Here is a 23,850-nt window from a genome sequence, read left to right as displayed (position 1 = left end):
TGTGACATAATGCAGATTAAGTTAGTATCAGTACACGATAATGTAGATTCCATATATATACAAATAATCTAGTCAGTTGTTTCCACCTGAAATTTACATACGTCTCGCATGGGCAATGTGCGAGATTTCCGCGCTTTTAGTGACACACAGAAATGACGTCATATTGAACTATTAATTGACAGCACCAAAATCATTTTGCATAGGCCGGGAATCTACCACTGAACCACCAATGCGATATGTTGTTGTTCCATCTCGGACATTTCAGGAAATATTGAATTTTATGTGACATAATGCAGATTAAGTTAGTATCAGAACTCGATAATGTAGATTCCATATCTATACAAATAATCTAGTCAGTTGTTTCCACCTGAAATTTACATACGCCTTGCATGGGCAATGTGCGAGATATCCGCGCTTTTAGTGACATACAGAAATAGCGTCATATTGAACTATTAATTGACAGCACCAAAATCATTTTGCATAGGCCGGGAATCTGCCACTGAACCACCAATGCGATATGTTGTTGTTCCATCACGGACATTTCAGGAAATATTGAATTTTATGTGACATAATGCAGATTAAGTTAGTATCAGAACTCGATAATGTAGATTCCATATCTATACAAATAATCTAGTCAGTTGTATCCACCTGAAATTTACATACGCCTTGCATGGGCAATGTGCGAGATATCCGCGCTTTTAGTGACATACAGAAATAGCATCATATTGAACTATTAATTGACAGCACCAAAATCATTTTGCATTGGCCGGTAATCGAACCCGGGCCTCCCGCGTGGCAGGCGAGAATTCTACCACAGAACCACCAATGCGATATGTTGTTGTTCCATCACGGACATTTCAGGAAATATTGAATTTTATGTGACATAATGCAGATTAAGTTAGTATCAGTACTCGATATTGTAGATTCCATATCTATACAAATAATCTAATCAGTTGTTTCCACCTGAAATTTACATACGTCTCGCATGGGCAATGTGCGAGATTTCCGCGCTTTTAGTGACACACAGAAATAACGTCATATTGAACTATTAATTGACAGCACCAAAATCATTTTGCATTGGCCGGGAATCGAACCCGGGCCTCCCGCATGGCAGGCGAGAATTCTACCACTGAACCACCAATGCGATATGTTGTTGATCCATCAAGGACATTTCAGAAAATATTAAATTTTATGTGACATAATGCAGATTAAGTTAGTATCAGTACACGATAATGTAGATTCCATATATATACAAATAATCTAGTCAGTTGTTTCCACCTGAAATTTACATACGTCTCGCATGGGCAATGTGCGAGATTTCCGCGCTTTTAGTGACACACAGAAATGACGTCATATTGAACTATTAATTGACAGCACCAAAATCATTTTGCATAGGCCGGGAATCTACCACTGAACCACCAATGCGATATGTTGTTGTTCCATCTCGGACATTTCAGGAAATATTGAATTTTATGTGACATAATGCAGATTAAGTTAGTATCAGAACTCGATAATGTAGATTCCATATCTATACAAATAATCTAGTCAGTTGTTTCCACCTGAAATTTACATACGCCTTGCATGGGCAATGTACGAGATATCCGCGCTTTTAGTGACATACAGAAATAGCGTCATATTGAACTATTAATTGACAGCACCAAAATCATTTTGCATAGGCCGGGAATCTGCCACTGAACCACCAATGCGATATGTTGTTGTTCCATCACGGACATTTCAGGAAATATTGAATTTTATGTGACATAATGCAGATTAAGTTAGTATCAGAACTCGATAATGTAGATTCCATATCTATACAAATAATCTAGTCAGTTGTATCCACCTGAAATTTACATACGCCTTGCATGGGCAATGTGCGAGATATCCGCGCTTTTAGTGACATACAGAAATAGCATCATATTGAACTATTAATTGACAGCACCAAAATCATTTTGCATTGGCCGGTAATCGAACCCGGGCCTCCCGCGTGGCAGGCGAGAATTCTACCACAGAACCACCAATGCGATATGTTGTTGTTCCATCACGGACATTTCAGGAAATATTGAATTTTATGTGACATAATGCAGATTAAGTTAGTATCAGTACTCGATATTGTAGATTCCATATCTATACAAATAATCTAATCAGTTGTTTCCACCTGAAATTTACATACGTCTCGCATGGGCAATGTGCGAGATTTCCGCGCTTTTAGTGACACACAGAAATAACGTCATATTGAACTATTAATTGACAGCACCAAAATCATTTTGCATTGGCCGGGAATCGAACCCGGGCCTCCCGCGTGGCAGGCGAGAATTCTACCACTGAACCACCAATGCGAGATGTTGTTGATCCATCACGGACATTTCAGAAAATATTAAATTTTATGTGACATAATGCAGATTAAGTTAGTATCAGTACTCGATAATGTAGATTCCATATATATACAAATAATCTAGTCAGTTGTTTCCACCTGAAATTTACATACGTCTCGCATGGGCTATGTGCGAGATTTCCGCGCTTTTAGTGACACACAGAAATGACGTGATATTGAACTATTAATTGACAGCACCAAAATCATTTTGCATGGCCGGGAATCTACCACTGAACCACCAATGCGATATGTTGTTGTTCCATCACGGACATTTCAGGAAATATTGAATTTTATGTGACATAATGCAGATTAAGTTAGTATCAGAACTCGATAATGTAGATTCCATATCTATACAAATAATCTAGTCAGTTGTTTCCACCTGAAATTTACATACGCCTTGCATGGGCAATGTGCGAGATATCCGCGCTTTTAGTGACATACAGAAATAGCGTCATATTGAACTATTAATTGACAGCACCAAAATCATTTTGCATTGGCCGGGAATCGAACCCGGGCCTCCCGCGTGGCAGGCGAGAATTCTACCACTGAACCACCAATGCGATATGTTGTTGTTCCATCACGGACATTTCAGGAAATATTGAATTTTATGTGACATAATGCAGATCAAGTTAGTATCAGAACGCGATAATGTAGATTCCATATCTATACAAATAATCTAGTCAGTTGTTTCCACCTGAAATTTACATATGTCTCGCACAGACAATGTGCGAGGTTTCCGCGCTTTTAGTGACACACAGAAATAACGTCATATTGAACTATTAATTGACAGCACCAAAATCATTTTGCATTGGCCGGGAATCAAACCCGGGCCTCCCGCGTGGCAGGCGAGAATTCTACCACTGAACCACCAATGCGATATGTTGGTGTTCTATCACGGACATTTCAGGAAATATTGAATTTTATGTGACATAATGCAGATTAAGTTAGTATCAGTACTCGATAATGTAGATTCCATATATATACAAATAATCTAGTCAGTTGTTTCCACCTGAAATTTACATACGTCTCGCATGGGCAATGTGCGAGATATCCGCGCTTTTAGTGACATACAGAAATAGCATCATATTGAACTATTAATTGACAGCACCAAAATCATTTTGCATTGGCCGGTAATCGAACCCGGGCCTCCCGCGTGGCAGGCGAGAATTCTACCACAGAACCACCAATGCGATATGTTGTTGTTCCATCACGGACATTTCAGGAAATATTGAATTTTATGTGACATAATGCAGATTAAGTTAGTATCAGTACTCGATATTGTAGATTCCATATCTATACAAATAATCTAGTCAGTTGTTTCCACCTGAAATTTACATACGTCTCGCATGGGCAATGTGCGAGATTTCCGCGCTTTTAGTGACACACAGAAATAACGTCATATTGAACTATTAATTGACAGCACCAAAATCATTTTGCATTGGCCGGGAATCGAACCCGAGCCTCCCGCGTGGCAGGCGAGAATTCTACCACTGAACCACCAATGCGAGATGTTGTTGATCCATCACGGACATTTCAGAAAATATTAAATTTTATGTGACATAATGCAGATTAAGTTAGTATCAGTACTCGATAATGTAGATTCCATATATATACAAATAATCTAGTCAGTTGTTTCCACCTGAAATTTACATACGTCTCGCATGGGCTATGTGCGAGATTTCCGCGCTTTTAGTGACACACAGAAATGACGTGATATTGAACTATTAATTGACAGCACCAAAATCATTTTGCATGGCCGGGAATCTACCACTGAACCACCAATGCGATATGTTGTTGTTCCATCACGGACATTTCAGGAAATATTGAATTTTATGTGACATAATGCAGATTAAGTTAGTATCAGAACTCGATAATGTAGATTCCATATCTATACAAATAATCTAGTCAATTGTTTCCACCTGAAATTTACATATGTCTCGCACAGACAATGTGCGAGGTTTCCGCGCTTTTAGTGACACACAGAAACAACGTCATATTGAACTATTAATTGACAGCACCAAAATCATTTTGCATTGGCCGGGAATCCAACCCGGGCCCCCCCGCGTGGCATGCGAGAATTCTACCACTGAACCACCAATGCGATATGTTGTTGTTCCATCACGGACATTTCAGGAAATATTGAATTTTATGTGACATAATGCAGATTAAGTTAGTATCAGTACTCGATATTGTAGATTCCATATCTATACAAATAACCTAGTCAGTTGTTTCCACCTGAAATTTACATACATCTCGCATGGGCAATGTGCGAGATTTCCGCGCTTTTAGTGACACACAGAAATAACGTCATATTGAACTATTAATTGACAGCACAAAATCATTTTGCATAGGCCGGGAATCTACCACTGAACCACCAATGCGATATGTTGTTGTTCCATCACGGAACTTTCCGGAAATATTGAATTTTATGTGACATAATGCAGATCAAGTTAGTATCAGAACGCGATAATGTAGATTCCATATCTATACAGATAATCTAGTCAGTTGTTTCCACCTGAAATTTACATATGTCTCGCACAGACAATGTGCGAGGTTTCCGCGCTTTTAGTGACACACAGAAACAACGTCATATTGAACTATTAATTGACAGCACCAAAATCATTTTGCATTGGCCGGGAATCCAACCCGGGCCCCCCCGCGTGGCATGCGAGAATTCTACCACTGAACCACCAATGCGATATGTTGTTGTTCCATCACGGACATTTCAGGAAATATTGAATTTTATGTGACATAATGCAGATTAAGTTAGTATCAGTACTCGATATTGTAGATTCCATATCTATACAAATAACCTAGTCAGTTGTTTCCACCTGAAATTTACATACGTCTCGCATGGGCAATGTGCGAGATTTCCGCGCTTTTAGTGACACACAGAAATAACGTCATATTGAACTATTAATTGACAGCACAAAATCATTTTGCATAGGCCGGGAATCTACCACTGAACCACCAATGCGATATGTTGTTGTTCCATCACGGAACTTTCCGGAAATATTGAATTTTATGTGACATAATGCAGATTAAGTTAGTATCAGAACTCGATAATGTAGATTCCATATCTATACAAATAATCTAGTCAGTTGTTTCCACCTGAAATTTACATACGCCTTGCATGGGCAATGTGCGAGATATCCGCGCTTTTAGTGACATACAGAAATAGCGTCATATTGAACTATTAATTAACAGCACCAAAATCATTTTGCATTGGTCGGGAATCGAACCCGGGCCTCCCGCGTGGCATGCGAGAATTCTACCACTGAACCACCAATGCGATATGTTGTTGTTCCATCACGGACATTTCAGGAAATATTGAATTTTATGTGACATAATGCAGATTAAGTTAGTATCAGAACTCGATAATGTAGATTCCATATCTATACAAATAATCTAGTCAGTTTTTTCCACCTGAAATTTACATACGCCTTGCATGGGCAATGTGCGAGATATCCGCGCTTTTAGTGACATACAGAAATAGCGTCATATTGAACTATTAATTGACAGCACCAAAATCATTTTGCATTGGCCGGGAATCGAACCCGGGCCTCCCGCGTGGCAAGAGAATTCTACCACTGAACCACCAATGCGATATGTTGTTGTTCCATCACGGACATTTCAGGAAATATTGAATTTTATGTGACATAATGCAGATCAAGTTAGTATCAGTACTCGATATTGTAGATTCCATATCTATACAAATAATCTAGTCAGTTGTTTCCACCTGAAATTTACATACGTCTCGCATGGGCAATGTGCGAGATTTCCGCGCTTTTAGTGACACACAGAAATAACGTCATATTGAACTATTAATTGACAGCACCAAAATCATTTTGCATTGGCCGGGAATCGAACCCAAGCCTCCCGCGTGGCAGGCGAGAATTCTATCACTGAACCACCAATGCGATATGTTGTTGATCCATCACGGACATTTCAGTAAATATTAAATTTTATGTGACATAATGCAGATTAAGTTAGTATCAGTACTCGATAATGTAGATTCCATATATATACAAATAATCTAGTCAGTTGTTTCCACCTGAAATTTACATACGTCTCGCATGGGCAATGTGCGAGATTTCCGCGCTTTTAGTGACACACAGAAATAACGTCATATTAAACTATTAATTGACAGCACAAAATCATTTTGCATAGGCCGGGAATCTACCACTGAACCACCAATGCGATATGTTGTTGTTCCATCACGGACATTTCAGGAAATATTGAATTTTATGTGACATAATGCAGATTAAGTTAGTATCAGAACTCGATAATGTAGATTCCATATCTATACAAATAATCTAGTCAGTTTTTTCCACCTGAAATTTACATACGCCTTGCATGGGCAATGTGCGAGATATCCGCGCTTTTAGTGACATACAGAAATAGCGTCATATTGAACTATTAATTGACAGCACCAAAATCATTTTGCATTGGCCGGGAATCGAACCCGGGCCTCCCGCGTGGCAAGAGAATTCTACCACTGAACCACCAATGCGATATGTTGTTGTTCCATCACGGACATTTCAGGAAATATTGAATTTTATGTGACATAATGCAGATCAAGTTAGTATCAGAACGCGATAATGTAGATTCCATATATATACAAATAATCTAGTCAGTTGTTTCCACCTGAAAATTACATATGTCTCGCATGGGCAATGTGCGAGATTTCCGCGCTTTTAGTGACACACAGAAATAACGTCATATTGAACTATTAATTGACAGCACCAAAATCATTTTGCATTGGCCGGGAATCTACCACTGAACCACCAATGCGATATGTTGTTGTTCCATCACGGACATTTCAGGAAATATTGTATTTTATGTGACATAATGCAGATTAAGTTAGTATCAGAACGCGATAATGTAGATTCCATATCTATTCAAATAATCTCGTCAGTTGTTTCCACCTGAAATTTACATACGCCTTGCATGGGCAATGTGCGAGATATCCGCGCTTTTAGTGACATACAGAAATAGCGTCATATTGAACTATTAATTGACAGCACCAAAATCATTTTGCATTGGCCGGGAATCGAACCCGGGCCTCCCGCGTGGCAAGAGAATTCTACCACTGAACCACCAATGCGATATGTTGTTGTTCCATCACGGACATTTCAGGAAATATTGAATTTTATGTGACATAATGCAGATCAAGTTAGTATCAGTACTCGATATTGTAGATTCCATATCTATACAAATAATCTAGTCAGTTGTTTCCACCTGAAATTTACATACGTCTCGCATGGGCAATGTGCGAGATTTCCGCGCTTTTAGTGACACACAGAAATAACGTCATATTGAACTATTAATTGACAGCACCAAAATCATTTTGCATTGGCCGGGAATCGAACCCGGGCCTCCCGCGTGGCAGGCGAGAATTCTACCACTGAACCACCAATGCGAGATGTTGTTGATCCATCACGGACATTTCAGAAAATATTAAATTTTATGTGACATAATGCAGATTAAGTTAGTATCAGTACTCGATAATGTAGATTCCATATATATACAAATAATCTAGTCAGTTGTTTCCACCTGAAATTTACATACGTCTCGCATGGGCTATGTGCGAGATTTCCGCGCTTTTAGTGACACACAGAAATGACGTGATATTGAACTATTAATTGACAGCACCAAAATCATTTTGCATGGCCGGGAATCTACCACTGAACCACCAATGCGATATGTTGTTGTTCCATCACGGACATTTCAGGAAATATTGAATTTTATGTGACATAATGCAGATTAAGTTAGTATCAGAACTCGATAATGTAGATTCCATATCTATACAAATAATCTAGTCAGTTGTTTCCACCTGAAATTTACATACGCCTTGCATGGGCAATGTGCGAGATATCCGCGCTTTTAGTGACATACAGAAATAGCGTCATATTGAACTATTAATTGACAGCACCAAAATCATTTTGCATTGGCCGGGAATCGAACCAGGGCCTCCCGCGTGGCAGGCGAGAATTCTACCACTGAACCACCAAAGCGATATGTTGTTGTTCCATCACGGACATTTCAGGAAATATTGAATTTTATGTGACATAATGCAGATGTAGTTAGTATCAGAACGCGATAATGTAGATTCCATATCTATACAGATAATCTAGTCAGTTGTTTCCACCTGAAATTTACATATGTCTCGCACAGAAAATGTGCGAGGTTTCCGCGCTTTTAGTGACACACAGAAACAACGTCATATTGAACTATTAATTGACAGCACCAAAATCATTTTGCATTGGCCGGGAATCCAACCCGGGCCCCCCCGCGTGGCATGCGAGAATTCTACCACTGAACCACCAATGCGATATGTTGTTGATCCATCACGGACATTTCAGAAAATATTAAATTTTATGTGACATAATGCAGATTAAGTTAGTATCAGTACTCGATAATGTAGATTCCATATATATACAAATAATCTAGTCAGTTGTTTCCACCTGAAATTTACATACGTCTCGCATGGGCTATGTGCGAGATTTCCGCGCTTTTAGTGACACACAGAAATAACGTCATATTGAACTATTAATTGACAGCACCAAAATCATTTTGCATTGGCCGGGAATCGAACCCGGGCCTCCCGCGTGGCAGGCGAGAATTCTATCACTGAACCACCAATGCGATATGTTGTTGATCCATCACGGACATTTCAGTAATAATATTAAATTTTATGTGACATAATGCAGATTAAGTTAGTATCAGTACTCGATAATGTAGATTCCATATATATACAAATAATCTAGTCAGTTGTTTCCACCTGAAATTTACATACGTCTCGCATGGGCAATGTGCGAGATTTCCGCGCATTTAGTGACACACAGAAATAACGTCATATTAAACTATTAATTGACAGCACAAAATCATTTTGCATAGGCCGGGAATCTACCACTGAACCACCAATGCGATATGTTGTTGTTCCATCACGGACATTTCAGGAAATATTGAATTTTATGTGACATAATGCAGATTAAGTTAGTATCAGAACTCGATAATGTAGATTCCATATCTATACAAATAATCTAGTCAGTTTTTTCCACCTGAAATTTACATACGCCTTGCATGGGCAATGTGCGAGATATCCGCGCTTTTAGTGACATACAGAAATAGCGTCATATTGAACTATTAATTGACAGCACCAAAATCATTTTGCATTGGCCGGGAATCGAACCCGGGCCTCCCGCGTGGCAAGAGAATTCTACCACTGAACCACCAATGCGATATGTTGTTGTTCCATCACGGACATTTCAGGAAATATTGAATTTTATGTGACATAATGCAGATCAAGTTAGTATCAGAACGCGATAATGTAGATTCCATATATATACAAATAATCTAGTCAGTTGTTTCCACCTGAAAATTACATATGTCTCGCATGGGCAATGTGCGAGATTTCCGCGCTTTTAGTGACACACAGAAATAACGTCATATTGAACTATTAATTGACAGCACCAAAATCATTTTGCATTGGCCGGGAATCTACCACTGAACCACCAATGCGATATGTTGTTGTTCCATCACGGACATTTCAGGAAATATTGTATTTTATGTGACATAATGCAGATTAAGTTAGTATCAGAACGCGATAATGTAGATTCCATATCTATTCAAATAATCTCGTCAGTTGTTTCCACCTGAAATTTACATACGCCTTGCATGGGCAATGTGCGAGATATCCGCGCTTTTAGTGACATACAGAAATAGCGTCATATTGAACTATTAATTGACAGCACCAAAATCATTTTGCATTGGCCGGGAATCGAACCCGGGCCTCCCGCGTGGCAAGAGAACTCTACCACTGAACCACCAATGCGATATGTTGTTGTTCCATCACGGACATTTCAGGAAATATTGAATTTTATGTGACATAATGCAGATCAAGTTAGTATCAGTACTCGATATTGTAGATTCCATATCTATACAAATAATCTAGTCAGTTGTTTCCACCTGAAATTTACATACGTCTCGCATGGGCAATGTGCGAGATTTCCGCGCTTTTAGTGACACACAGAAATAACGTCATATTGAACTATTAATTGACAGCACCAAAATCATTTTGCATTGGCCGGGAATCGAACCCGAGCCTCCCGCGTGGCAGGCGAGAATTCTATCACTGAACCACCAATGCGATATGTTGTTGATCCATCACGGACATTTCAGTAAATATTAAATTTTATGTGACATAATGCAGATTAAGTTAGTATCAGTACTCGATAATGTAGATTCCATATATATACAAATAATCTAGTCAGTTGTTTCCACCTGAAAATTACATATGTCTCGCATGGGCAATGTGCGAGATTTCCGCGCTTTTAGTGACACACAGAAATAACGTCATATTGAACTATTAATTGACAGCACCAAAATCATTTTGCATAGGCCGGGAATCTACCACTGAACCACCAATGCGATATGTTGTTGTTCCATCACGGAACTTTCCGGAAATATTGAATTTTATGTGACATAATGCAGATTAAGTTAGTATCAGAACTCGATAATGTAGATTCCATATCTATACAAATAATCTAGTCAGTTTTTTCCACCTGAAATTTACATACGCCTTGCATGGGCAATGTGCGAGATATCCGCGCTTTTAGTGACATACAGAAATAGCGTCATATTGAACTATTAATTGACAGCACCAAAATCATTTTGCATTGGCCGGGAATCGAACCCGGGCCTCCCGCGTGGCAAGAGAATTCTACCACTGAACCACCAATGCGATATGTTGTTGTTCCATCACGGACATTTCAGGAAATATTGAATTTTATGTGACATAATGCAGATCAAGTTAGTATCAGAACGCGATAATGTAGATTCCATATATATACAAATAATCTAGTCAGTTCTTTCCACCTGAAAATTACATATGTCTCGCATGGGCAATGTGCGAGATTTCCGCGCTTTTAGTGACACACAGAAATAACGTCATATTGAACTATTAATTGACAGCACCAAAATCATTTTGCATAGGCCGGGAATCTACCACTGAACCACCAATGCGATATGTTGTTGTTCCATCACGGAACTTTCCGGAAATATTGAATTTTATGTGACATAATGCAGATTAAGTTAGTATCAGAACTCGATAATGTAGATTCCATATCTATACAAATAATCTAGTCAGTTGTTTCCACCTGAAATTTACATACGCCTTGCATGGGCAATGTGCGAGATATCCGCGCTTTTAGTGACATACAGAAATAGCGTCATATTGAACTATTAATTAACAGCACCAAAATCATTTTGCATTGGCCGGGAATCGAACCCGGGCCTCCCGCGTGGCATGCGAGAATTCTACCACTGAACCACCAATGCGATATGTTGTTGTTCCATCACGGACATTTCAGGAAATATTGTATTTTATGTGACATAATGCAGATTAAGTTAGTATCAGAACGCGATAATGTAGATTCCATATCTATTCAAATAATCTCGTCAGTTGTTTCCACCTGAAATTTACATACGCCTTGCATGGGCAATGTGCGAGATATCCGCGCTTTTAGTGACATACAGAAATAGCGTCATATTGAACTATTAATTGACAGCACCAAAATCATTTTGCATTGGCCGGGAATCGAACCCGGGCCTCCCGCGTGGCAAGAGAACTCTACCACTGAACCACCAATGCGATATGTTGTTGTTCCATCACGGACATTTCAGGAAATATTGAATTTTATGTGACATAATGCAGATCAAGTTAGTATCAGTACTCGATATTGTAGATTCCATATCTATACAAATAATCTAGTCAGTTGTTTCCACCTGAAATTTACATACGTCTCGCATGGGCAATGTGCGAGATTTCCGCGCTTTTAGTGACACACAGAAATAACGTCATATTGAACTATTAATTGACAGCACCAAAATCATTTTGCATTGGCCGGGAATCGAACCCGAGCCTCCCGCGTGGCAGGCGAGAATTCTATCACTGAACCACCAATGCGATATGTTGTTGATCCATCACGGACATTTCAGTAAATATTAAATTTTATGTGACATAATGCAGATTAAGTTAGTATCAGTACTCGATAATGTAGATTCCATATATATACAAATAATCTAGTCAGTTGTTTCCACCTGAAAATTACATATGTCTCGCATGGGCAATGTGCGAGATTTCCGCGCTTTTAGTGACACACAGAAATAACGTCATATTGAACTATTAATTGACAGCACCAAAATCATTTTGCATAGGCCGGGAATCTACCACTGAACCACCAATGCGATATGTTGTTGTTCCATCACGGAACTTTCCGGAAATATTGAATTTTATGTGACATAATGCAGATTAAGTTAGTATCAGAACTCGATAATGTAGATTCCATATCTATACAAATAATCTAGTCAGTTTTTTCCACCTGAAATTTACATACGCCTTGCATGGGCAATGTGCGAGATATCCGCGCTTTTAGTGACATACAGAAATAGCGTCATATTGAACTATTAATTGACAGCACCAAAATCATTTTGCATTGGCCGGGAATCGAACCCGGGCCTCCCGCGTGGCAAGAGAATTCTACCACTGAACCACCAATGCGATATGTTGTTGTTCCATCACGGACATTTCAGGAAATATTGAATTTTATGTGACATAATGCAGATCAAGTTAGTATCAGAACGCGATAATGTAGATTCCATATCTATACAAATAATCTAGTCAGTTGTTTCCACCTGAAAATTACATATGTCTCGCATGGGCAATGTGCGAGATTTCCGCGCTTTTAGTGACACACAGAAATAACGTCATATTGAACTATTAATTGACAGCACCAAAATCATTTTGCATAGGCCGGGAATCTACCACTGAACCACCAATGCGATATGTTGTTGTTCCATCACGGAACTTTCCGGAAATATTGAATTTTATGTGACATAATGCAGATTAAGTTAGTATCAGAACTCGATAATGTAGATTCCATATCTATACAAATAATCTAGTCAGTTGTTTCCACCTGAAATTTACATACGCCTTGCATGGGCAATGTGCGAGATATCCGCGCTTTTAGTGACATACAGAAATAGCGTCATATTGAACTATTAATTAACAGCACCAAAATCATTTTGCATTGGCCGGGAATCGAACCCGGGCCTCCCGCGTGGCATGCGAGAATTCTACCACTGAACCACCAATGCGATATGTTGTTGTTCCATCACGGACATTTCAGGAAATATTGAATTTTATGTGACATAATGCAGATTAAGTTAGTATCAGAACTCGATAATGTAGATTCCATATCTATACAAATAATCTAGTCAGTTTTTTCCACCTGAAATTTACATACGCCTTGCATGGGCAATGTGCGAGATATCCGCGCTTTTAGTGACATACAGAAATAGCGTCATATTGAACTATTAATTGACAGCACCAAAATCATTTTGCATTGGCCGGGAATCGAACCCGGGCCTCCCGCGTGGCAAGAGAATTCTACCACTGAACCACCAATGCGATATGTTGTTGTTCCATCACGGACATTTCAGGAAATATTGAATTTTATGTGACATAATGCAGATCAAGTTAGTATCAGTACTCGATATTGTAGATTCCATATCTATACAAATAATCTAGTCAGTTGTTTCCACCTGAAATTTACATACGTCTCGCATGGGCAATGTGCGAGATTTCCGCGCTTTTAGTGACACACAGAAATAACGTCATATTGAACTATTAATTGACAGCACCAAAATCATTTTGCATTGGCCGGGAATCGAACCCGAGCCTCCCGCGTGGCAGGCGAGAATTCTATCACTGAACCACCAATGCGATATGTTGTTGATCCATCACGGACATTTCAGTAAATATTAAATTTTATGTGACATAATGCAGATTAAGTTAGTATCAGTACTCGATAATGTAGATTCCATATATATACAAATAATCTAGTCAGTTGTTTCCACCTGAAATTTACATACGTCTCGCATGGGCAATGTGCGAGATTTCCGCGCTTTTAGTGACACACAGAAATAACGTCATATTAAACTATTAATTGACAGCACAAAATCATTTTGCATAGGCCGGGAATCTACCACTGAACCACCAATGCGATATGTTGTTGTTCCATCACGGACATTTCAGGAAATATTGAATTTTATGTGACATAATGCAGATTAAGTTAGTATCAGAACTCGATAATGTAGATTCCATATCTATACAAATAATCTAGTCAGTTTTTTCCACCTGAAATTTACATACGCCTTGCATTGGCAATGTGCGAGATATCCGCGCTTTTAGTGACATACAGAAATAGCGTCATATTGAACTATTAATTGACAGCACCAAAATCATTTTGCATTGGCCGGGAATCGAACCCGGGCCTCCCGCGTGGCAAGAGAATTCTACCACTGAACCACCAATGCGATATGTTGTTGTTCCATCACGGACATTTCAGGAAATATTGAATTTTATGTGACATAATGCAGATCAAGTTAGTATCAGAACGCGATAATGTAGATTCCATATATATACAAATAATCTAGTCAGTTGTTTCCACCTGAAAATTACATATGTCTCGCATGGGCAATGAAATAACGTCATATTGAACTATTAATTGACAGCACCAAAATCATTTTGCATTGGCCGGGAATCTACCACTGAACCACCAATGCGATATGTTGTTGTTCCATCACGGACATTTCAGGAAATATTGTATTTTATGTGACATAATGCAGATTAAGTTAGTATCAGAACGCGATAATGTAGATTCCATATCTATTCAAATAATCTCGTCAGTTGTTTCCACCTGAAATTTACATATGTTTCCGCGCTTTTAGTGACACACAGACATAACGTCATATTGAACTATTAATTGACAGCACCAAAATCACTTTGCATTGGCCGGGAATCGAACCCGGGCCTCCCGCGTGGCAGGCGAGAATTCTACCACTGAACCACCAATGCGATATGTTGTTGTTCCATCATGACATTTCAGGAAATATTGAATTTTATGTGACATAATGCAGATTAAGTTAGTATCAGAACTCGATAATGTAGATTCCATATCTATACAAATAATCTAGTCAGTTGTTTCCACCTGAAATTTACATACGCCTTGCATGGGCAATGTGCGAGATATCCGCGCTTTTAGTGACATACAGAAATAGTGTCATATTGAACTATTAATTGACAGCACCAAAATCATTTTGCATTGGCCGGGAATCGAACACGGGCCTGCCGCATGGCAGGCGAGAATTCTACGACTGAACCACCAATGCGCTATGTTTTTGTTCCATCACGGACATTTCAGGAAATATTGAATTTTATGTGACATAATGCAGATCAAGTTAGTATCAGAACGCGATAATGTAGATTCCATACATATACAAATAATCTAGTCAGTTGTTTCCACCTGAAAATTACATATGTCTCGCATGGGCAATGTGCGAGATTTCCGCGCTTTTAGTGACACACAGAAATAACGTCATATTGAACTACTAATTAACAGCACCAAAATCATTTTGCATTGGCCGGGAATCTACCACTGAACCACCAATGCGATATGTTGTTGTTCCATCACGGACATTTCAGGAAATATTGAATTTTATGTGACATAATGCAGATTAAGTTAGTATCAGAACGCGATAATGTAGATTCCATATCTATACAAATAATCTAGTCAGTTGTTTCCACCTGAAATTTACATATGTTTTCGCGCTTTTAGTGACACACAGACATAACGTCATATTGAACTATTAATTGACAGCACCAAAATCATTTTGCATTTGCATTTCAGGAAATATTGAATTTTATGTGACATAATGCAGATTAAGTTAGTATCAGAACTCGATAATGTAGATTCCATATCTATACAAATAATCTAGTCAATTGTTTCCACCTGAAATTTACATACGTCTCGCATGGGCAATGTGCGAGATTTCCGCGCTTTTAGTGAAACACAGAAATAACGTCATATTGAACTATTAATTGACAGCACCAAAATTATTTTGCATTGGCCGGGAATCGAACCCGGTCCTCCCGCGTGGCAGGCGAGAATTCTACCACTGAACCACCAATGCGATATGTTGTTGTTCCATCACGGACATTTCAGGAAATATTAAATTTTATGTGACATAATGCAGATTAAGTTAGTATCAGTACTCGATAATGTAGATTCCATATATATACAAATAATCTAGTCAGTTGTTTCCACCTGAAATTTACATACGTCTCGCATGGGCAATGTGCGAGATTTCCGCGCTTTTAGTGACACACAGAAATGACGTCATATTGAACTATTAATTGACAGCACCAAAATCATTTTGCATAGGCCGGGAATCTACCACTGAACCACCAATGCGATATGTTGTTGTTCCATAACGGACATTTCAGGAAATATTGAATTTTATGTGACATAATGCAGATTAAGTTAGTATCAGAACTCGATAATGTAGATTCCATATCTATACAAATAATCTAGTCAGTTGTTTCCACCTGAAATTTACATACGCCTTGCATGGGCAATGTGCGAGATATCCGCGCTTTTAGTGACATACAGAAATAGCGTCATATTGAACTATTAATTGACAGCACCAAAATCATTTTGCATTGGCCGCGAATCGAACCCGGGCCTCCCGCGTGGCAGGCGAGAATTCTACCACTGAACCACCAATGCGATATGTTGTTGTTCCATCACGGACATTTCAGGAAATATTGAATTTTATGTGACATAATGCAGATCAAGTTAGTATCAGAACGCGATAATGTAGATTCCATATCTATACAAATAATCTAGTCAGTTGTTTCCACCTGAAATTTACATATATGTCGCACAGTCAATGTGCGAGATTTCTGCGCTTTTCGTGACACACAGACGTCATATTGAAATATTAATTGACAGCACCAAAATCATTTTGCATTGGCCGGGAATCGAACCCGAGCCTCCCGCGTGGCAGGCGAGAATTCTACCACTGAACCACCAATGGGATATGTTGTTGATCCATCACGGACATTTCAGAAAATATTAAATTTTATGTGACATAATGCAGATTAAGTTAGTATCAGTACTCGATAATGTAGAGTCCATATATATACAAATAATCTAGTCAGTTGTTTCCACCTGAAATTTACATACGTCTCGCATGGGCAATGTGCGAGATTTCCGCGCTTTTAGTGACACACAGAAATAACGTCATATTGAACTATTAATTGACAGCACAAAATCATTTTGCATAGGCCGGGAATCTACCACTGAACCACCAATGCGATATGTTGTTGTTCCATCACGGACATTTCAGGAAATATTGAATTTTATGTGACATAATGCAGATCAAGTTAGTATCAGAACGCGATAATGTAGATTCCATATCTATACAAATAATCTAGTCAGTTGTTTCCACCTGAAATTTACATATATGTCGCACAGTCAATGTGCGAGATTTCTGCGCTTTTCGTGACACACAGACGTCATATTGAAATATTAATTGACAGCACCAAAATCATTTTGCATTGGCCGGGAATCGAACCCGAGCCTCCCGCGTGGCAGGCGAGAATTCTACCACTGAACCACCAATGGGATATGTTGTTGATCCATCACGGACATTTCAGAAAATATTAAATTTTATGTGACATAATGCAGATTAAGTTAGTATCAGTACTCGATAATGTAGATTCCATATATATACAAATAATCTAGTCAGTTGTTTCCACCTGAAATTTACATACGTCTCGCATGGGCAATGTGCGAGATTTCCGCGCTTTTAGTGACACACAGAAATAACGTCATATTGAACTATTAATTGACAGCACAAAATCATTTTGCATAGGCCGGGAATCTACCACTGAACCACCAATGCGATATGTTGTTGTTCTATCACGGACATTTCAGGAAATATTGAATTTTATGTGACATAATGCAGATCAAGTTAGTATCAGAACGCGATAATGTAGATTCCATATCTATACAAATAATCTAGTCAGTTGTTTCCACCTGAAATTTACATATATGTCGCACAGTCAATGTGCGAGATTTCTGCGCTTTTCGTGACACACAGACGTCATATTGAAATATTAATTGACAGCACCAAAATCATTTTGCATTGGCCGGGAATCTAACCCGAGCCTCCCGCGTGGCAGGCGAGTATTCTACCACTGAACCACCAATGCGATATGTTGTTGATCCATCACGGACATTTCAGAAAATATTAAATTTTATGTGACATAATGCAGATTAAGTTAGTATTAGTACTCGATAATGTAGATTCCATATATATACAAATAATCTCAGTTGTTTCCACCTGAAATTTACATACGTCTCGCATGGGCAATGTGCGAGATTTCCGCGCTTTTAGTGACACACAGAAATAACGTCATATTGAACTATTAATTGACAGCACAAAATCATTTTGCATAGGCCGGGAATCTACCACTGAACCACCAATGCGATATGTTGTTGTTCCATCACGGACATTTCAGGAAATATTGAATTTTATGTGACATAATGCAGATTAAGTTAGTATCAGAACTCGATAATGTAGATTCCATATCTATACAAATAATCTAGTCAGTTGTTTCCACCTGAAATTTACATACGCCTTGCATGGGCAATGTGCGAGATATCCGCGCTTTTAGTGACATACAGAAATAGCGTCATATTGAACTATTAATTGACAGCACCAAAATCATTTTGCATTGGCCGGGAATCGAACCCGGGCCTCCCGCATGGCAGGCGAGAATTCTACCACTGAACCACCAATGCGCTATGTTTTTGTTCCATCACGGACATTTCAGGAAATATTGAATTTTATGTGACATAATGCAGATTAAGTTAGTATCAGAACTCGATAATGTAGATTCCATATCTATACAAATAATCTAGTCAGTTGTTTCCACCTGAAAATTACATATGTCTCGCATGGGCAATGTGCGAGATTTCCGCGCTTTTAGTGACACACAGAAATAACGTCATATTGAACTATTAATTGACAGCACCAAAATCATTTTGCATTGGCCGGGAATCTACCACTGAACCACCAATGCGATATGTTGTTGTTCCGTCACGGACATTTCAGGAAATATTGAATTTTATGTGACATAATGCAGATTAAGTTAGTATCAGAACGCGATAATGTAGATTCCATATCTATTCAAATAATCTCGTCAGTTGTTTCCACCTGAAATTTACATATGTTTCCGCGCTTTTAGTGACACACAGACATAACGTCATATTGAACTATTAATTGACAGCACCAAAATCATTTTGCATTTGCATTGGCATTTCAGGAAATATTGAATTTTATGTGACATAATGCAGATTAAGTTAGTATCAGAACTCGATAATGTAGATTCCATATCTATACAAATAATCTAGTCAATTGTTTCCACCTGAAATTTACATACGTCTCGCATGGGCAATGTGCGAGATTTCCGCGCTTTTAGTGAAACACAGAAATAACGTCATATTGAACTATTAATTGACAGCACCAAAATCATTTTGCATTGGCCGGGAATCGAACCCGGTCCTCCCGCGTGGCAGGCGAGAATTCTAACAGTGAACCACCAATGCGATATGTTGTTGTTCCATCACGGACATTTCAGGAAATATTAAATTTTATGTGACATAATGCAGATTAAGTTAGTATCAGAACTCGATAATGTAGATTCCATATATATACAAATAATCTAGTCAGTTGTTTCCACCTGAAATTTACATACGCCTTGCATGGGCAATGTGCGAGATATCCGCGCTTTTAGTGACATACAGAAATAGCGTCATATTGAACTATTAATTGACAGCACCAAAATCATTCTGCATTGGCCGGGAATCGAACCCGCGTGGCAGGCGAGAATTCTACCACTGAACCACCAATGCGATATGTTGTTGTTCCATCACGGACATTTCAGGAAATATTGAATTTTATGTGACATAATGCAGATCAAGTTAGTATCAGAACGCGATAATGTAGATTCCATATCTATACAAATAATCTAGTCAGTTGTTTCCACCTGAAATTTACATATATGTCGCACAGTCAATGTGCGAGATTTCTGCGCTTTTCGTGACACACAGACGTCATATTGAAATATTAATTGACAGCACCAAAATCATTTTGCATTGGCCGGGAATCGAACCCGAGCCTCCCGCGTGGCAGGCGAGAATTCTACCACTGAACCACCAATGCGATATGTTGTTGATCCATCACGGACATTTCAGAAAATATTAAATTTTATGTGACATAATGCAGATTAAGTTAGTATCAGTACTCGATAATGTAGATTCCATATATATACAAATAATCTAGTCAGTTGTTTCCACCTGAAATTTACATACGTCTCGCATGGGCAATGTGCGAGATTTCCGCGCTTTTAGTGACACACAGAAATAACGTCATATTGAACTATTAATTGACAGCACAAAATCATTTTGCATAGGCCGGGAATCTACCACTGAACCTCCAATGCGATATGTTGTTGTTCCATCACGGACATTTCAGGAAATATTGAATTTTATGTGACATAATGCAGATTAAGTTAGTATCAGAACTCGATAATGTAGATTCCATATCTATACAAATAATCTAGTCAGTTGTTTCCACCTGAAATTTACATACGCTTTGCATGGGCAATGTGCGAGATATCCGCGCTTTTAGTGACATACAGAAATAGCGTCATATTGAACTATTAATTGACAGCACCAAAATCATTTTGCATTGGCCGGGAATCGAACCCGGGCCTCCCGCGTGGCTGTCGAGAATTCTACCACTGAACCACCAATGCGATATATTGTTGTTCCATCACGGACATTTCAGAAAATATTGAATTTTATGTGACATAATGCAGATCAAGTTAGTATCAGAACGCGATAATGTAGATTCCATATCTATTCAAATAATCTCGTCAGTTGTTTCCACCTGAAATTTACATATGTTTCCGCGCTTTTAGTGACACACAGACATAACGTCATATTGAACTATTAATTGACAGCACCAAAATCATTTTGCATTGTCCGGGAATCGAACGCGAGCCTCCCGCGTGGCTGGCGAGAATTCTACCACTGAACCACCAATGCGATATGTTGTTGTTCCATCACGGACATTTCAGGAATTATTGAATTTTATGTGACATAATGCAGATTAAGTTAGTATCAGTACTCGATAATGTAGATTCCATATCTATACAAATAATCTAGTCAATTGTTTCCACCTGAAATTTACATACGTCTCGCATGGGCAATGTGCGAGATTTCCGCGCTTTTAGTGACACACAGAAATAACGTCATATTGAACTATTAATTGACAGCACCAAAATCATTTTGCATTGGCCGGGAATCGAACCCGGGCCTCCCGCGTGGCAGGCGAGAATTCTACCACTGAACCACCAATGCGATATGTTGTTGTTCCATCACGGACATTTCAGGAAATATTGAATTTTATGTGACATAATGCAGATTAAGTTAGTATCAGAACTCGATAATGTAGATTCCATATCTATACAAATAATCTAGTCAGTTGTTTCCACCTGAAATTTAAATACGCTTTACATGGGCAATGTGCGAGATATCCGCGCTTTTAGTGACACACAGACGTCATATTGAAATATTAATTGACAGCACCAAAATCATTTTGCATTGGCCGGGAATCGAACCCGAGCCTCCCGCGTGGCAGGCGAGAATTCTACCACTGAACCACCAATACGCTATGTTGTTGTTCCATCACGGACATTTCAGGATATATTGAATTTAATGTGACATAATGCAGATTAAGTTAGTATCAGAACTCGATAATGTAGATTCCATATCTATACAAATAATCTAGTCAGTTGTTTCCACCTGAAATTTACATACGCTTTGCATGGGCAATGTGCGAGATATCCGCGCTTTTAGTGACACACAGACGTCATATTGAAATATTAATTGACAGCACCAAAATCATTTTGCATTGGCCGGGAATCGAATCCGAGCCTCCCGCGTGGCAGGGGAGAATTCTACCACTGAACCACCAATGCGATATGTTGTTGATCCATCACGGACATTTCAGAAAATATTAAATTTTATGTGACATAATGCAGATTAAGTTAGTATCAGTACTCGATAATGTAGATTCCATATATATACAAATAATCTAGTCAGTTGTCTCCACCTGAAATTTACATACGTCTCGCATGGGCAATGTGCGAGATTTCCGCGCTTTTAGTGACACACAGAAATAACGTCATATTGAACTATTAATTGACAGCACAAAATCATTTTGCATAGGCCGGGAATCTACCACTGAACCACCAATGCGATATGTTGTTGTTCCATCACGGACATTTCAGGAAATATTGAATTTTATGTGACATAATGCAGATTAAGTTAGTATCAGAACTCGATAATGTAGATTCCATATATATACAAATAATCTAGTCAGTTGTTTCCACCTGAAAATTACATATGTCTCGCATGGGCAATGTGCGAGATTTCCGCGCTTTTAGTGACACACAGAAATAACGTCATATTGAACTATTAATTGACAGCACCAAAATCATTTTGCATTGGCCGGGAATCTACCACTGAACCACCAATGCGATATGTTGTTGTTCCATCACGGACATTTCAGGAAATATTGAATTTTATGTGACATAATGCAGATTAAGTTAGTATCAGAACGCGATAATGTAGATTCCATATCTATTCAAATAATCTCGTCAGTTGTTTCCACCTGAAATTTACATATGTTTCCGCGCTTTTAGTGACACACAGACATAACGTCATATTGAACTATTAATTGACAGCACCAAAATCATTTTGCATTGGCCGGGAATCGAACGCGAGCCTCCCGCGTGGCTGGCGAGAATTCTACCACTGAACCACCAATGCGATATGTTGTTGTTCTATCACGGACATTTCAGGAATTATTGAATTTTATGTGACATAATGCAGATTAAGTTAGTATCAGTACTCGATAATGTAGATTCCATATCTATACAAATAATCTAGTCAATTGTTTCCACCTGAAATTTACATACGTCTCGCATGGGCAATGTGCGAGATTTCCGCGCTTTTAGTGACACACAGAAATAACGTCATATTGAACTATTAATTGACAGCACCAAAATCATTTTGCATTGGCCGGGAATCGAACCCGGGCCTCCCGCGTGGCAGGCGAGAATTCTACCACTGAACCACCAATGCGATATGTTGTTATTCCATCACGGACATTTCAGGAATTATTGAATTTTATGTGACATAATGCAGATTAAGTTAGTATCAGTACTCGATAATGTAGATTCCTTATCTATACAAATAATCTAGTCAGTTTTTCCACCTGAAAATTACATATGTCTCGCATGGGCAATGTGCGAGATTTCCGCGCTTTTAGTGACACACAGAAATAACGTCATATTGAACTATTAATTGACAGCACCAAAATCATTTTGCATTGGCCGGGAATCTACCACTGAACCACCAATGCGATATGTTGTTGTTCCATCACGGACATTTCAGGAAATATTGAATTTTATGTGACATAATGCAGATTAAGTT

General features: G+C 38.7%; 6 non-coding genes across 6 annotated transcripts; all 6 read right to left on the bottom strand.

Moving 5' to 3' along the window:
* Nucleotides 1-2,265: 2,265 nt before the first annotated feature.
* TRNAG-GCC (transfer RNA glycine (anticodon GCC)) lies at nucleotides 2,266-2,336 on the bottom strand. Its single transcript has one exon. It is a non-coding gene; the product is annotated as a tRNA-Gly (tRNA).
* Nucleotides 2,337-2,860: 524 nt separating this feature from the next.
* On the bottom strand, nucleotides 2,861-2,931 carry TRNAG-GCC (transfer RNA glycine (anticodon GCC)). The gene has a single exon. It is a non-coding gene; the product is annotated as a tRNA-Gly (tRNA).
* A 4,791-nt stretch (nucleotides 2,932-7,722) lies between these two features.
* Nucleotides 7,723-7,793, bottom strand: TRNAG-GCC (transfer RNA glycine (anticodon GCC)). The gene has a single exon. It is a non-coding gene; the product is annotated as a tRNA-Gly (tRNA).
* A 7,429-nt stretch (nucleotides 7,794-15,222) lies between these two features.
* On the bottom strand, nucleotides 15,223-15,293 carry TRNAG-GCC (transfer RNA glycine (anticodon GCC)). The gene has a single exon. It is a non-coding gene; the product is annotated as a tRNA-Gly (tRNA).
* A 6,347-nt stretch (nucleotides 15,294-21,640) lies between these two features.
* TRNAG-GCC (transfer RNA glycine (anticodon GCC)) lies at nucleotides 21,641-21,711 on the bottom strand. The gene has a single exon. It is a non-coding gene; the product is annotated as a tRNA-Gly (tRNA).
* Nucleotides 21,712-23,428: 1,717 nt separating this feature from the next.
* TRNAG-GCC (transfer RNA glycine (anticodon GCC)) lies at nucleotides 23,429-23,499 on the bottom strand. The gene has a single exon. It is a non-coding gene; the product is annotated as a tRNA-Gly (tRNA).
* Between the last annotated feature and the right edge of the window lie 351 nt (nucleotides 23,500-23,850).

Source organism: Saccoglossus kowalevskii, chromosome 17 (assembly GCF_978046115.1).
Source record: "Saccoglossus kowalevskii chromosome 17, keSacKowa6.1, whole genome shotgun sequence".
Taxonomy (NCBI): domain Eukaryota; kingdom Metazoa; phylum Hemichordata; class Enteropneusta; family Harrimaniidae; genus Saccoglossus; species Saccoglossus kowalevskii.
This window is presented reverse-complemented; position numbering and strand designations above follow the sequence as displayed.